General features: G+C 42.0%; 2 pseudogenes; both read left to right on the top strand.

Moving 5' to 3' along the window:
• Window positions 1–5,311: 5,311 nt before the first annotated feature.
• Window positions 5,312–7,455, top strand: LOC109570195 (protein DDI1 homolog 2 pseudogene; annotated as a pseudogene).
• Window positions 7,455–9,708, top strand: LOC109570194 (regulatory solute carrier protein family 1 member 1-like; annotated as a pseudogene).
• Window positions 9,709–14,304: the final 4,596 nt, after the last annotated feature.

Genomic DNA, 14,304 nt, shown 5'->3' with positions numbered 1-14,304 from the left:
AAATTCCCAGCTGCTTGCAACTCAGCAAGTCTCACTGCCCCTCCTTTTAACATCCAGGTGCCCTGAAAGGTTAGAAATGAAGAAGCTCACACCAAAGCGTGTCCCAGACTCTTTGATGTATTTGCTACTGCCTGCTGTCACACAGAGTTCAGACACTGTGTCCCCCCCTTCAAAAGCAAAGAGGAAAATCATCTTTGTTGAGATGCCTTTGTGACTTGGCAAACTTGCCTCTAACCTGTACATCTGTCCTAGCTGAGGGGAATGGGCCAGGGTGGGGGGTATTGCTGCTCTTTTTCTTTCTGAGTACCGGTTTCATGTGATTCTCCACCACCCTGAATTCCCAGTGATCTGTCGCAGTCCTTCTCCTTATTTCCCTCCAGCTTTCCCACCCCCCTTAATTTCTTCCCTTCAGTGTTGTCTCTTCTCATCATGATCACGTTATCCCTTCCTGGACTAGAGGAAATAATGGGAGGCAGGGAAAAAACAGTCAAACACATCAGTGATGTAAAAATCATATTGATCTCATTAAGGGTGAAAATGGTACCTGTGTCTTTTAGATTTGTTCTTGCTCTTGAATTATTTATTGATTCTTTAGGATTGGGTGCTGGTTCTCAAAGTGTGGTCCCTGGACCTGCAGCAGCAGCAGCACCTGGGAACTTACTGCAAATGCACATTCACAGGCCCTAGACCAGACTCCCTGAATCAGTAACTCTTGGGCTAAAGTCCAGCAATCTGAGTTTTAACAAGCCCTCCAGGTGACTGTGATGTGTGCAAAAGTCTGTGAAACACTAGGATAAAGGATTCTCCATAGGTTTGGGGGGCAGGGGAGGTTTGAGGTTTCCCTCTGCTCTTCAGATATAAGAATCAATGTATGAAGAACAGAGCCTGTGCCATGCTCCTGAGGGCTGACTATGCACCTTGCCTCTCATGCTGGGGCAGGTGTGAGAGCGAATGTGAGGACTGAGAGCTGATGGTGACCCAACTGGATGCCCTCGGTGAGCTGGCTTCATGGGTCACCCTTTGGATACCCTTTGGATAGGGTCTGGGACTTCCTGATTTTCTGTGTTAAGCATCCCTCTAAGAGAATGTCATGTAATGGCGTAGACTCATCACTCAGCTTCTCATCTGCTCTCAGGCAAATATGACTATAGTTGTAGATGGAAATTGTAGAGTTTATTCCTTTTATTCTTTTCTTGTACTAAATCAAGCAAATAATTAGAAACTTGCTCTTTCTTTCTTTCTTGTTCTCTAAAGAGCACCTAAGATTATTATGAGGATTGAGATCTCTGCATCGAGATTGGCAAAGTCCAACTCAGTAGCTCTAGCCACACTGACCAATTAAAATGTGGGTACAGTCCTAACTGAGAGGTTCTGAAAGTGTAATTATACAACATATTCTGAAGGAATAGTACAAAAGTGAAAATTATTTCATTAATAATTTTTACATTGATTACATGTTCAAATTATAACACTTTGGATGTACTGGGTTACATAAAACATATTAACATTAATTTCATCTACTTATTTTTACCTTTGAAAATGTGGCTACTGGAAAGTTAAAATTAACAAACGTGGCTCATATTTGTGACTCACATTTTATTTCCAAGGGACAGCACTCACTGGTCCAGTTAGCTGGGGGCTCTGGTCAAACACAGGATTTTGAGTAAGACTACAGGAAGTCTTTGCCAAGAGCAAATACAAGGAAGCAGGTGTAAACTACAGCACATATAACGTGTTAGGTAAGGCAATGGAGCCTAAAGCGTGGCAGCTGATCTCCTGAACCATGAAGCTAGACATACTAGGGTTGTCTAGATTCTGCCACTTAACTCAGTCAAGTAACTTAAACCTCTCTGAATTTCAGTTTTCTCATCTGTAAAATGACTTGCTGGTTCTTAACTCAAAGTGCTTTGGGGAGAATTAGTGAAGACAATGACTATAAAAGCCTGAATACTATTCCCAGCTATTAATTAGTACTCAAGAAATACTCATTCTCCTTAAATAAGAAGAAATTCTATTACTAGATGGTGTCAGATACTCACTGTGAAACCTTCATTCTGGAGGGTCCTTAACATTTAGATGGATTCTCCTCTATCTGGAATGGCTTGTGTATTATCCTATTCAAAATATGAGGTTTTGTAATATGGGGTTATGTTACCTTTTCAGTGCTTCCTCAGCTGGAAATCTACAGCTGGCTATGAACCCCTCCCCACCACCTCCTACTATGGTACTTAAGGTCCTCGCAGTGAAAAACTGAGTTACACAGAGGATTGCTCCTGGCCAAAGACCCTAGTATATTATGCTTACAAGACCTGACAGTTTATTTGGCACAGATTGGATGGACTCTGACAGGAAAATTAGATGGTGTCCCCCTGAATGAGGGAAATGAATCTCTTCACTAGCAAATACAGTACTCAAGGTAAGCAAAGTCAGGGTTGGATGGAAAATGGAAAGGAAATGTTAAGAGTCTAGCTTTTAAGATTTATGAATGAGCCCCAAAAGAATAGTTTTAGTTCTTCTGTTCATTAAAGCACAGAATGCCTAGTTAAGGTTTTCCTAAAGAGAAGCCATAGCTCTCACAAGTTTACATGGAGGCAAGAATGAGATAGAAGGGGGATAGTAAGGCAAAAGACAGTTGAAAAAACAAACAACAAACAAACGGAAAAAGGTGTTGCCTGGCTCCACTTTGAAAGACCCTGAGTGTCCAGTCATACTAGCATATATCCAGGTGCAAAATCTCTGACATCCCAAAGCACTGACACTGTGATAAACATGTTAACTGTTTTTAGCCATTAAAAAAAAAAAAAAAAAAAACTTGGTCTTCCTTGAAAGTAGTATACATTGCAATATCTAAACATTCAAGCACAAAGAGATCATCAGATACTGCCACCTATATATAGCATCACCATGGAAACCACAGCTACAAATGCTGACAACGCAAATACCACAAGTAGCGCTGATATTGGTGATATGATTGTCTGACAAGGTAAGCAACTCCTAGTAAATTTCTAAATAAAGCAAAATTTTACCTTGATTTAAATGCTGATTACATTCCAGGAAAATTCTGTGTGTGTGAATTAAAAACATGCAAATAATACTTTGTGTTTATTTGTAAGGTAGAGTTAAGTTCCAGGTCATATAATTTTTTCAACCATATTGATATCCAGTAGGACATTCAAAAGGTGGGGCCATTTTTTTATTGGGAAGGAATTGTCCTAGGCATTATAAGACATTACAACATCTCATCCATATCTCTGCTAAGAAAAATGCCAGTAATAACCTCTGTCCCAATTATTGGGACAATAGAGACATCTTGTAAATTTCCAAAACACCTTAGAACAATAATTCTTAACCCTGGCTGCATACAGAATTACACAGAGCTTTAACTTAATACTGACATTTGGGCAGCATCTGCAGAGCTTCTGATATGTTAATAGTTGGTCAGGACCGATTCCTGGTCATTCGGGGTTTTAAAAACTGTTCAGTTGATTCTATGCAGTAGCCAAGGCTGAGAACCATGCCGTAAGGGAGCTTCTGCCCTTTTGAGCACCATTGCCTTAGCTGAGTCAGATTACCAGAACATTGACCTGACAGGTTTTCTTTCTGCCTCATGGAGCTATTTCCTGTCAGATGGAGCTCAAGGGCCTCCTAACCTAGAACAACCCCTCTAATTATAAAATGAGATGGCAGGTATGTGGCTCTAGGCTTGAAAAGTCAAAGACCTACTTTCAAGAAATCCCAAGAGTTGGGTAAATGATCAATCACTTATTTTTGAATTTAGAACGAACAGAACACAGTTTAACTAAATAAAAAGTCAACCAGTGACTGATTATTTAGGATATAAACTTGTAGTATATTGTGGCCAAGCACCTTCTAGAACCCCTAGTCATCCCTTGTTAGGCTTAACTTGGGTCTTTGTAAGCAAAATAAATTTATAGTCATTCTTCAGTTGTCTACTGAACCCTTCAGTTAGGAATGGCAGATACATTTATCTCCAGTGCTAACTAACTGGAGAACTGTCTGCCTGGAGAGGACTTTAAAGCCTGATCTAGGCTAATTGAAGAGTGCTGTGGTGGGTTGGTTAGTGATACCTGTCATGCACACAGGATGGGGAGAGGAAAGGAAGTGCCCCAATCCTCCCGTAAACCCTAGGGGAGCAGGCATATTTCTCAAAATTAACAGGTGACTTTTTCAGTCTGGTCAACTTTTGGAAACTGATTGGATTTTATTATGATCATCACTGTCATCAACCAGTGAGTTTCCTTTTACTGAGGTATAGTTATGCACTGCGCATTTATTACCTCATTAATCCTTACAACAACTCTACAAGCTAGGCATTTTCATCACAATCTAAGACCCCACAGCTCACGGCAGGAACTAATCATCTAACCCGTGGTTACCTAATTCTCAAGTCCCAAAGCACAATACACAATCTGGAGTGAAATGTGGCCTCAGAGCATCCTCCAAAGCTCTAATGTTCTTTATCCTGCACCTACATCCCTAGGATTCTTGCTCAAATGATACAAGATTCAACAAATACCAAATGATAATACATATACTTGTTTCTCAGTATTTTCCCATTATTTCCTGGTATTGCATCCTGTCCATGTACTTAAAAAACTTAAAAACATATAGCAGGGATGCTTGTGTTAATAAACTTTTCTTTGCTTCGTATTTTTCGTTTGTTGAAAACCTTTTAAAGATTTTCATTTTTCTGCAAGTCCAGTGTAATAGAGGGAATCCAGCTCTTTGCCATAATTCAACACCTAAAAGGGTGTTGGCACATCAGACATTTAATAACTATTTAAAATGAATTAATCAATGCAGTTGACATTTTTGTGCAAGAGCAAATGATTAATTTTGATGAAATTAAAATGTTTAATTTTTATGACATGCAATTTATCAATTTTTCCTTTAATTTTTTTTCAGTTGAATTTTTAATTTTTATTTAAAGTTTTGTTTGTTTATTTAGTTTTTGGTCTCACAGCTTGTGAGATCTTAGTTCCCCACCAGGGATAGAACCAGGAAAACTCAGCAGTGAGTGTGCTAAGCCCTAACCTCTGAACTGCCAGAGAATTCCCCTTTCATGGCTAATTTTTTGTGTGCTAAATCTAAGAAATCTTGGCCTTACCTAATTTTGGTCACAAAATTTCTCTATGCTTTCTTCTAGAAGTTGTATAGTATTATAGAAGTTTTTATAGTATTAACTTTTACATTTAGGCCTATGATCCATTTAATTGACATTGTTTTTTATTATTAAGATTTGTGTAGAGATTAGGGTCAGCTCTCTAAATGCATCTTCAGGGGCTCCGCAATGAAGAAGCAGGTGAAACCGTTTATAAGAGTATGGTTATAGAGACTTTCATGGCGGTCCTCTGGTTTAGACTGGCAGCCCGTTCCAAGGCAAGAGGTGTGTGTTGAATCTCTGGTCCAGTAGCTAAGATCCCACATGCAGCAGAAGCAATACTGTCGCAAATTCAATAAAGACTTTTTTTTTAAGGTTGCTTAAATGTATAAGAGAGGAGAGAGAGTTGGAAGATAAAGGAGGGGAGCACCCTTTCTTAGGGGAAAGACTGAAATGATAACTATGACATTGGCATGAGAGATTATGGTCTAAAGGTTGTTGTTCCAGGATAATCTCTCATGCCAATGTCATAGTTATCATTTCAGTCTTTCCCCTAAGAAAGGGTGCTCCCCTCCTTTATCTTCTAACTCTCTCTCCTCTCTTATACATAAGTCCAGAAAAAGAAAACTCCAGTGTCTCTGTTTCAGAAGAACAACGTCAAAAACCAGAAAAGGAAGTATGAGTCGATACTTTGCACGCTTCATCTACTTAACCAGATAACAGCCCTGAGCAGCAGTCTTTCAAGTAAAACCTCGAGCGGCTTCACAGGCGGGTGGTGGCGACCCCGCTTGCCAAGGGAGTCACCGAGCTACCTCAGGGAGTCACGGAGCGACCGTAAGGGAGGGGAGCAACTATCGGGCGAGCGGGCGCCTGGGCCGCTGCCTGCAGCACCAGCCTGGCCCCGCCGCCGCCCTGACGTCCCGACGCCCAGCCGAGACAGCGCCCAACAGAGCCGGATCCACCAGGGCCAGGCTGCTCACCGTATACTGTGTGCAGAGGGTCTTCCTCGAGGTGACATTTTCCCTCCAGGTCGACGCCGACTTGCAGCTGCACACCTCCTGCGCTGTGCGGGCGGAATCCGACGTCCTTGCAGCTGAGAGACAGACCGTCTCCGCTAAAGACCTCACAGACCACCACAGGTCATGGGCTGCTTAAGGCTTACAAGATGGCGGCGCTGGGGTTTCATGGCAGAAGGAGAAAGCAGACCCTGGACCTCCGGTGCAGTTCCCGAACTTACCCAACAGACTCCATCGTCTGTCAATACGCTTTCTTCAAAAGAATACAACGGGATACTTTCAGTCAACAATACTTCCTAGAGTGAGAGGTGTGAAGAGAGAGGTGGGTATGGGGAGGTATGCTAAGAGCCATTTTATTTTGAGGTACTTGTTTTTTATAGCCTATTTTACTTACATGGATGAAAGACTCACCTCTTAAAATAAAATCAACCTTCAAGGAAAAAAAATTAAAACCCCAAACCCCAAATTCCCATAGCGCCAGCTACAAGGAGCCCAGCAGTCCCACTCATCTCTTAGAGAAATAGCTTCAGGGCTTGGGCAATCCAGCCTTGCTCTGAGACCTGTTGCTTGCCAATCCCCTCTGAGCTGTCTTTGCTGAAGCAACACAATCCACCCCTGGCAGATGCTCTGCTCAGAGAAGATCTTGAGAAATTTTCTAGGGTCCTAATGGAGCCACAAGGAGAGAGCAAGAAAGGATTTGTCTCTTTTCTGTGGACCCTTATAATTTTGAAACTCAGGCAGAAATAGAAGATACAAGGTAATAGCACATTGAAGAAAACATGGCAATAACTATGGAAGAGGCTCTGGAAAGTTTGGGCTGAGTAATGATGCTTTGTATTAACTGCGAAGTGAATGGACATCCTGTGAAATTGTTGGTTGACTCAGGTGGCCAGATGATTATGACGGACCAAGCTCCTGCAGAAAGCTGTAATATAATGAGGCTGGTGGACTATTGGTGGGCAGGGATGGCCAAAGGAATGGGCTCCCAGAAGATTATTGGAACGGTACATCTAGTTCAGGTTCAAAAGGAAGCAGATTTCCTGGCTTGTTCCTTCTCTATACTTTAGGAAGAGCCTGTAGACATGCTTCCAGGACTGGATATGTTGAAATGGCATTGATGTTCCATTGACCTCAAGAAAAATGTACTCATGATGAGGACTACAGGCTCACAGACCATCTTCCTTCCTGAGGGAGAGTTACCAGAGTGTACCCCGTTGGCATATGGGGCCAGGTAAGAGGCCAGAGGAGATTGCAGACCAAGAATTAGCAGAAGCCCTTCAGAAATCCATAGAAGATGCAGAGTGTCAGAAACCATAATGCATAAATATAGTATGTGTGAACTGCAGCTGGAGTGGGCCCCAGACCAGAGGAAAAAAGCAGTAAAGGAACTCACTGGGAATATCAATGCATTTAACCATCAAGCCCATCCTCCCCGACAGAGACTTGTGACCGGTAATTCTTAAGTCTTACTGATTCTGTCTCTGCCTTAGTCTGCGCCCCCCCATCAAGCCCAGTGACCCAGACAGCATTGAACCTAAAGTTGTGAAGACATTGAAGGCCTCAGCTGAATTCCAGATAACCCTCAGAAATGAAAGAACATCTTCCTCTACAGGACCTTACTGATTGTGCTTCTTCATCAGACAGTGCTCCAGCAAACCAGAGTACAGCTATTCCTTTTCAGAATTTACTCAAAAGAAGCCGTTGGTGCAGATGACCTAGAGAAATCTGCCGAAAGCAGCATGTGTGTGGTCACTCACTCAGTTGTGTTTGGCTTTTTGTGACCCCATGGACTGTAGCCGACCATGCTCCTCTGTCCACCGGATTATCCCATTAGAATACCAGAGTGGGGTTTCCTCCTTCAGTTGATCTTCCAGACCTAGAGAACGAACCCACATCTCCTGCAGATTCTATACCCGGAGCCACCTGGGAAGCTGAAGAAACACCCAGGGCCTCATCATCTCCACACAAGACAGAAAGCTAGTTTATCTGTCACAACTACTAGGAAGCAAGAACTCCAGAGGCTTATAGGTGAAAACGATTGGCATCCAGAATATCAGTACCTGAGTCACGTAAATAGCCTTCAGCCCCATGAAGAACCAAGGAATGAACAGCATGGGGTACACAACAAGATGTTTCACATGATGGAGAACATCTTTGTAACACAGAAGACCTCGAACTTCTTGAAGAAAGGTAACAGAATCAACAAGAAGTGTTTGTTTGGAAACTACAGTGAAAGGAGACAGGCTAAGAGAAAAGAATTTTAGCAGCAGGATGCTTTGGCTCCTCAAATTCAGAAACTCTTATGTAAATAGATACAGTAGAACAATCCCTAGTTGCTATGCTTAATTCAGCAGGCAATCAGAATACTAATGTCAAGAACATTGGTGTATCTGATCTCACCTTAGATAGTCCCTTGATGGAAGTAGAAATGTAACCCTTCCTCTGAAACTTTGAGTAAGTTCATTTCCATTCAGGATGTACAGCTTCCAGAAAATAATGTTGAACAAATGAATATAAGTCTCTTTAAGTCCCTGTGGCAGTTAGCCCTCTGTGGAGTCAACGAGGGCTATCTATAACAGCAGCCTTGAAGGAACTAAATGAATGTTTGGTCTTTTGTAGTAAACCAGCTTCAGAAAATGCATCTGAAGATGTTATCTGTCAATCAGAGACAGTAACTGAGGGCCACACAGGTATTAAAGACCTTTCTGAAAGATGGTCCCCAAATGAGCATCTTATAGCTACCCAGAGTGATCAGTGTTCACAAGTCTCCTTTCATTAGGCCATATCTGTGAAGACAGAAGAATTAACAGACACTTCAGCTGGAGTAGAAGATGTAGAAAATATTAACTTCAGGGGTCCAGGTGATGACCTGGTAACTGATAAGGAAGGTGTCCCCAAGTCTAGGGAATTGATAAATGAGAGCAGTTCTGTCACTCTGAAAGTGAAAGTGAAGTTGCTCAGTCATGTCTGACTCTTTGTGACCCCGTGGACTGTAGCCCACCAGGCTCCTCCCTCCACGGGATTCTCCAGGCAAGAATACTGGAGTGGGTTGCCATTTCCTTTTCCAGGGGACCTTCCTGACCCAGGGATCGAACCCAGGTCTCCTGAATTGCAGGCAGACACTTTAACCTCTGAGCCACCAGGGAAGCCCTCTGTCACTCTAGCCTTAGCTAAAATATCTAATCAGCTACACTGCATCTTAGGGATAGAAATTTCACCCAGAGTTTTAGCAAGTGAGGAGGATGCCCTCAATCAAGCTCTTGAGCAAACTGAGTCATCATCCAGGTTCATATTGGTTAAAGATTTAGATCAGGGCACACAGAATCCAGTGGCAGACAGGCCTGAGACCAGAGAAAATGTTCTGAAGCTGCAGAGCCACTTCTGAAATTTGAACCTCCTCCCAGTCATGCATCACGTCCTTCCTTTCTTGCACCATTAATTTTTCCTGCTGCAGACGTTGACCAGATTCTCTGTGCTGGCTATCTTTTGCAGGAAGTTCTTGGTGCTTTGCTCTCAGATGGTGGAAATGCAGACTTTGCACTTCTTGTTTGCTGTCAGAGAGTATTGTAGTTTCTGCATAACCTTGGAAAAGTGAGCTAGACATTACTTCATTCCCTTAAAAAAGCTATAACATTCACATCCATATTCACTGTTTATACAGTATATGTAAAACCAGCAAGCAGAATGTTGAGCCAGATTTCTTTATTTTTTGGCCCAAGTACTCTGATTTCTTGTCTTATGAATTTGTCTATTCTATTTGTTAAAATCTGGGTCTTCAAAAATGTATTGGCACTTATGTGCATACAAAAGCTTTTTATTATCATTAAGATGATGTATTCTGGAATAAAACTGATGCAAAACTGATGAAAATATTATATATTTTCCTTTGCAGGGTAGCACTGTGGTAGAGAATCTGGCTGCCAATGCAGGAGACACAAGAGATGCAAATTTGATCCCTGGTTCAGGAAGATTCCTCTGGAGAAGGAAATGGCAACCCACTCCAGTATGCTTGCCTGGAGAATTCCATGGACCAAGGAAGCTGGTAGGTTACGGTCCATAGCGTTGCAAAGAGTCAGACATGACTGAACACACACACACACACACACATATATAGCATAAAAAGTAAAAATAAAATAAACCCTATCTTGTCTGAAAAATGATCTACCCAGTGCTCAAGAAACAGATGGACCACCAATAGGAAGTTGAAGCCTATGGCTGGGAAGGGCAGAGAGGTCAAGGACCGCTATTCTGGTCAGCCTCTAACTGTTTTGACTTTGAGCTGTGATACCTACCTGAACAAGATCTCTCTGTTTAGGGACTTTATTGGAGGTGGGGGGAAGTCATGGGAAGGGGATGTGCTGAGAAGGATCTTGTCCTCTGAATTCATACAGCTCCTGAGAAGACTTGATTTCATGGCCAGAATGGCAACCAAGGTTTCTGTCTGCTCACAATTCCAGTTGCACATTTATACCATATTTTTAGTGGTGCTAGTAGTAAATAACCCACCTGCCAACGCAGGTGTAAGAGATGCAGGTTCCATTCCTGGGTCGGGACGATTCCCTGGAGGAGGGCACAACAACCCACTCCAGTATCCTTGCTTGGAGAGGGTGGGCCACGTTCCATAGGGTCACAAAGAATCGGACACAGTTGGAGTATCTTAGCATGCATGCACCATATTTTTATTTCTCTGATATTCTGGAAAAGACTCAACAAAAGGATATGGACTTTGTTAGATCTTCATTAGATATATGGGGAAACATTTGCTTCTCACACTTGGGCTTGTATTCTTTATTGTTTGTTTCACATATTCATGCTCAGGATCACTCTACTGGCAGGAAGGACATCCCCTGACTTCAAATCCCACTTACCTGTTGGCCAGAATCCAATCCAAGTGTTCATCTGTGAATCCAACTACTCAGGCATTCTTAGTGATCTCTTTTTTTCCTAGTCAATAAAGAGCTCTAATAACCAGAAGTAACCAGGAGCTCTAATAACCAGAAATAACCAGGAGTTGGAGAGATGCTGTGTGTATATAGAAAAATGTGACACAACTCATACCTATCAAGGAGCTTCCAGCCTAGTGAAGGAGTCAGATGCATCAACAGCTTATTATAACACTGCTGTGAGAAAGATGTGCACAGGCAACTGTGGAAGCACCAAGGTTGGGCATCTGTACAGACTAGGCATGTACAGGGAAGACCAGAGTATGTAGTATGGAGTCATGGAAGATTTTCTGGAGGAGGTAATAGCTTTTGTTGAGTTTTGAGATTAACTTGGTCTAGACTATCAATGGGGTGGTTTCAAGCAAAACTGTTAAAATCACAGAGTTGTGAGATGGCATGGGAAATCCAGAGAACTTCAGATAGTTTTGCAGCCATACACAGCCCCTCTTAGCTCAGTTTTTCAAAAAAGGTTTTTAAAATTTCTTTTTTTGGCTGCGCTAGGTCTTCTTTGCAGTACACAGGCTCCTTTAGTTTTGGAGCTCAGGCTCTCGAGTGTGCAGGCTCAGTAGTTGCGATGCCTATGCTTAGTTGTCCTGTGGCATATGGGACCTTAGTTCCCGTACCAAGGATCAAACCCACCACCCCTGCACTGGGAGACAGATTCTTAACCACTGGACCACCAGGGAAGTTCCCTAAATTAAAAAAAAAAAATTTTTTTTTACAACAGGTCTTTGTTGGTTATCTATTTTAAATACAGCAGTGTGTACATGTCAATTCCAAACTCCCAAACTATCCCTCTCTCTCACCCTTCTCCCCTGGGAATCATAAATTCGTTTGCTAAGTCTGCGAGTGTTTCTGTTTTGTAAATAAGTTCATTTGTATCATTTTTTTAGATTCCTCAAATAAGCTATGTCATATGCTATTTGTCTTTCTTTGTCTTTCTTACCTCACTTACTATGATAATCTCCAGGTTCATCCATGTTGCTACAGATGGCATCAGTTCATTCTTTTTAATGGCTGAGTAATATTCCACTGTGTATATATACCACATCTTCTTTATTCATTCATCTGTAAATGGGCATTTAGGTTTCAGCTCATTTGTAACTGCTTTCCTTCAACTTTCTTCAGAGGAAACTAGGAGGGCTCTCTGATGGCAACATGCAATTCCTCATCTCAATTGTCCCAAGCAAGTCTATTTCTTGGCCCCTGACTCAGTTCAACAAAATTGTGCAGAAATTTAGAAATCTACTGTTACTTACACAGCTCCCTCTGTGTGTGTGTGTGTGTGTGTGTGTGTGTGTGTGTAGGGGGGGATATTACTCCCTCTTCTTAGCAATTTATCATAGGGTCTCACATAATGTCCACTCCTTGAGGACTTCGGACAATTCTATTCTCTATACTTGGCTTGATTTATAGTGATGTGTTAGAAAGCCTTACAGCTTAGCTCCCTAAGGGGACTAGTCACCCTTAAGACAGCTCCAAGAGTGACTGGGATGTAAAATATAAGAGAGGTGGCATGAAATGTAACTAGATGGAATATGAGTGGGAAATCTTTGACAGTAGACAGAGCGGCAAAAGGAATATCAGGCTGTTGCCATATAAACTGAGCCACACAGATAAAAATTTGCTTATTCTTTGAGCAATTATCCCTAATTGCTCTAGGGTACAAGCCGTTCCATCCTACTGAATGATACATACATTATCTGAGGGCAAAAAAAGTGAAAGTGTTAGTTGCTCAGTCATGTCTGACTCTGCGACCCCATGAACTATAGCCCACAGTCCTGCCTAATTTAATTTCCATGGTGTCCACTATGATTCCACACACATGTTGAAGCACAAAGAAAGTAGTACAAAATATGCTGGTTGGTGGATTTGTATGGGCTACCAAGAAAGGTTGCATAGACTTTTAGAAAGGGATCTCTTGCATTGTATAGAGTCAGATTCTTAAATGGCAGGGAGGAGTAGAGATTGTATATTTATCTGGAGTCTAAGATCCTCTCCACTTACTCCAGCCTATTCAAAATGGCTGGATTTCTCTCAGTTTTCCACTCTCTGCCACTGGAAGGCAGCATCATTTCCGTTTGCCTCTGGGACAAGGATTCTCTCTGTATCCATCCCATCATACATAGTATGGTCATAAATACATAATACGCACAAAAATATGTATTCTACCAGCACAAACAGGCACCTGAAGCTTTGACCTCGATTGACTGGGAAAATGTTACCTGGTGTTCCGGCCAACTGGCCCCAAAGCTCATACAATGCTTTGACCTCCAGTGCTCCCTGAAGGAGCTGCCCAGATGGAAACTGCTTTCTGTGAAGCTGAATGGTAGATTAATTCTGAAAGCCACAGTTGGAAAGCTCAAACATTACAGAATCCTATATTGAATACACAGGGTTTAGATGGGGTTGATGGTCTTTTCCTGTTGAGTTTTATGCAACCCTGGGCCCCTAGGGAATTTCCACAGAACATCAGTTCAGAGCATGCTGGCCCCGTGTGTTGTAGCTTTCTGTTTATTTCTTAGTGGTTGCAATATAATGGCACTTGTGCTTATGCCAGTAGTCTGAAACCCTTTAGAAAACTAGAAATATAATGCCCTATCCTGCATTGCAGGCAGATTCTTTACCATCTGAGCCACCAGGGAAGCCCAGATTAAGAAGCCAAAGTATTTTCCAAGCATATTTTTCTCAAGGCCCATGTTTTCAAGTTTGCCTCTGCCTTTGGTGATGGTGAAACTCAAGGAAAGCTGTTTAATTTGATCATTATTGTCAGTGTGCCAATTAAGCAGTGTCAGGGTGTCTCGGGCTGTCCTGGAAAAGATTTGTCAATCAGTTTAGCAGAACTTCTCAAAGCTTGTGACATCAGAGGAGTTCAGCTTATTTCTGAGTCACAAGATGGGATGGCCAAGACCAAGGACATGGTCAGCCTCACTCAGACATACAGCTTCCATCAAAGTCAAGTCTTGGGCTGGCCTCTTGCTTAAGCGTCTTTTCTTTTTTATTTTCAGGGGGCAATCTTATTTCCCTTATTTTACTTATGATTTTAATTGAAACATAGTGGATTCACAATATTATATTAGTTTCAGGTTACAGTATAGTGATTCAATATTTTATACTCCTTTTAAAGTTATTACAAATTAATGGCTACATATCCCTGTCCTGAACAATATATCTTTGTTGCTGCTTAAGCTTCTTTAAGGAAGATTTGCTTTGACAGGTGACT

Source organism: Bos indicus, chromosome 16, assembly GCF_029378745.1.
Source record: "Bos indicus isolate NIAB-ARS_2022 breed Sahiwal x Tharparkar chromosome 16, NIAB-ARS_B.indTharparkar_mat_pri_1.0, whole genome shotgun sequence".
NCBI classification, from domain to species: Eukaryota; Metazoa; Chordata; class Mammalia; order Artiodactyla; family Bovidae; genus Bos; species Bos indicus.
Note: the sequence above shows the minus strand (reverse complement) of the source record. Positions and strands in the feature narration are given on the sequence as shown.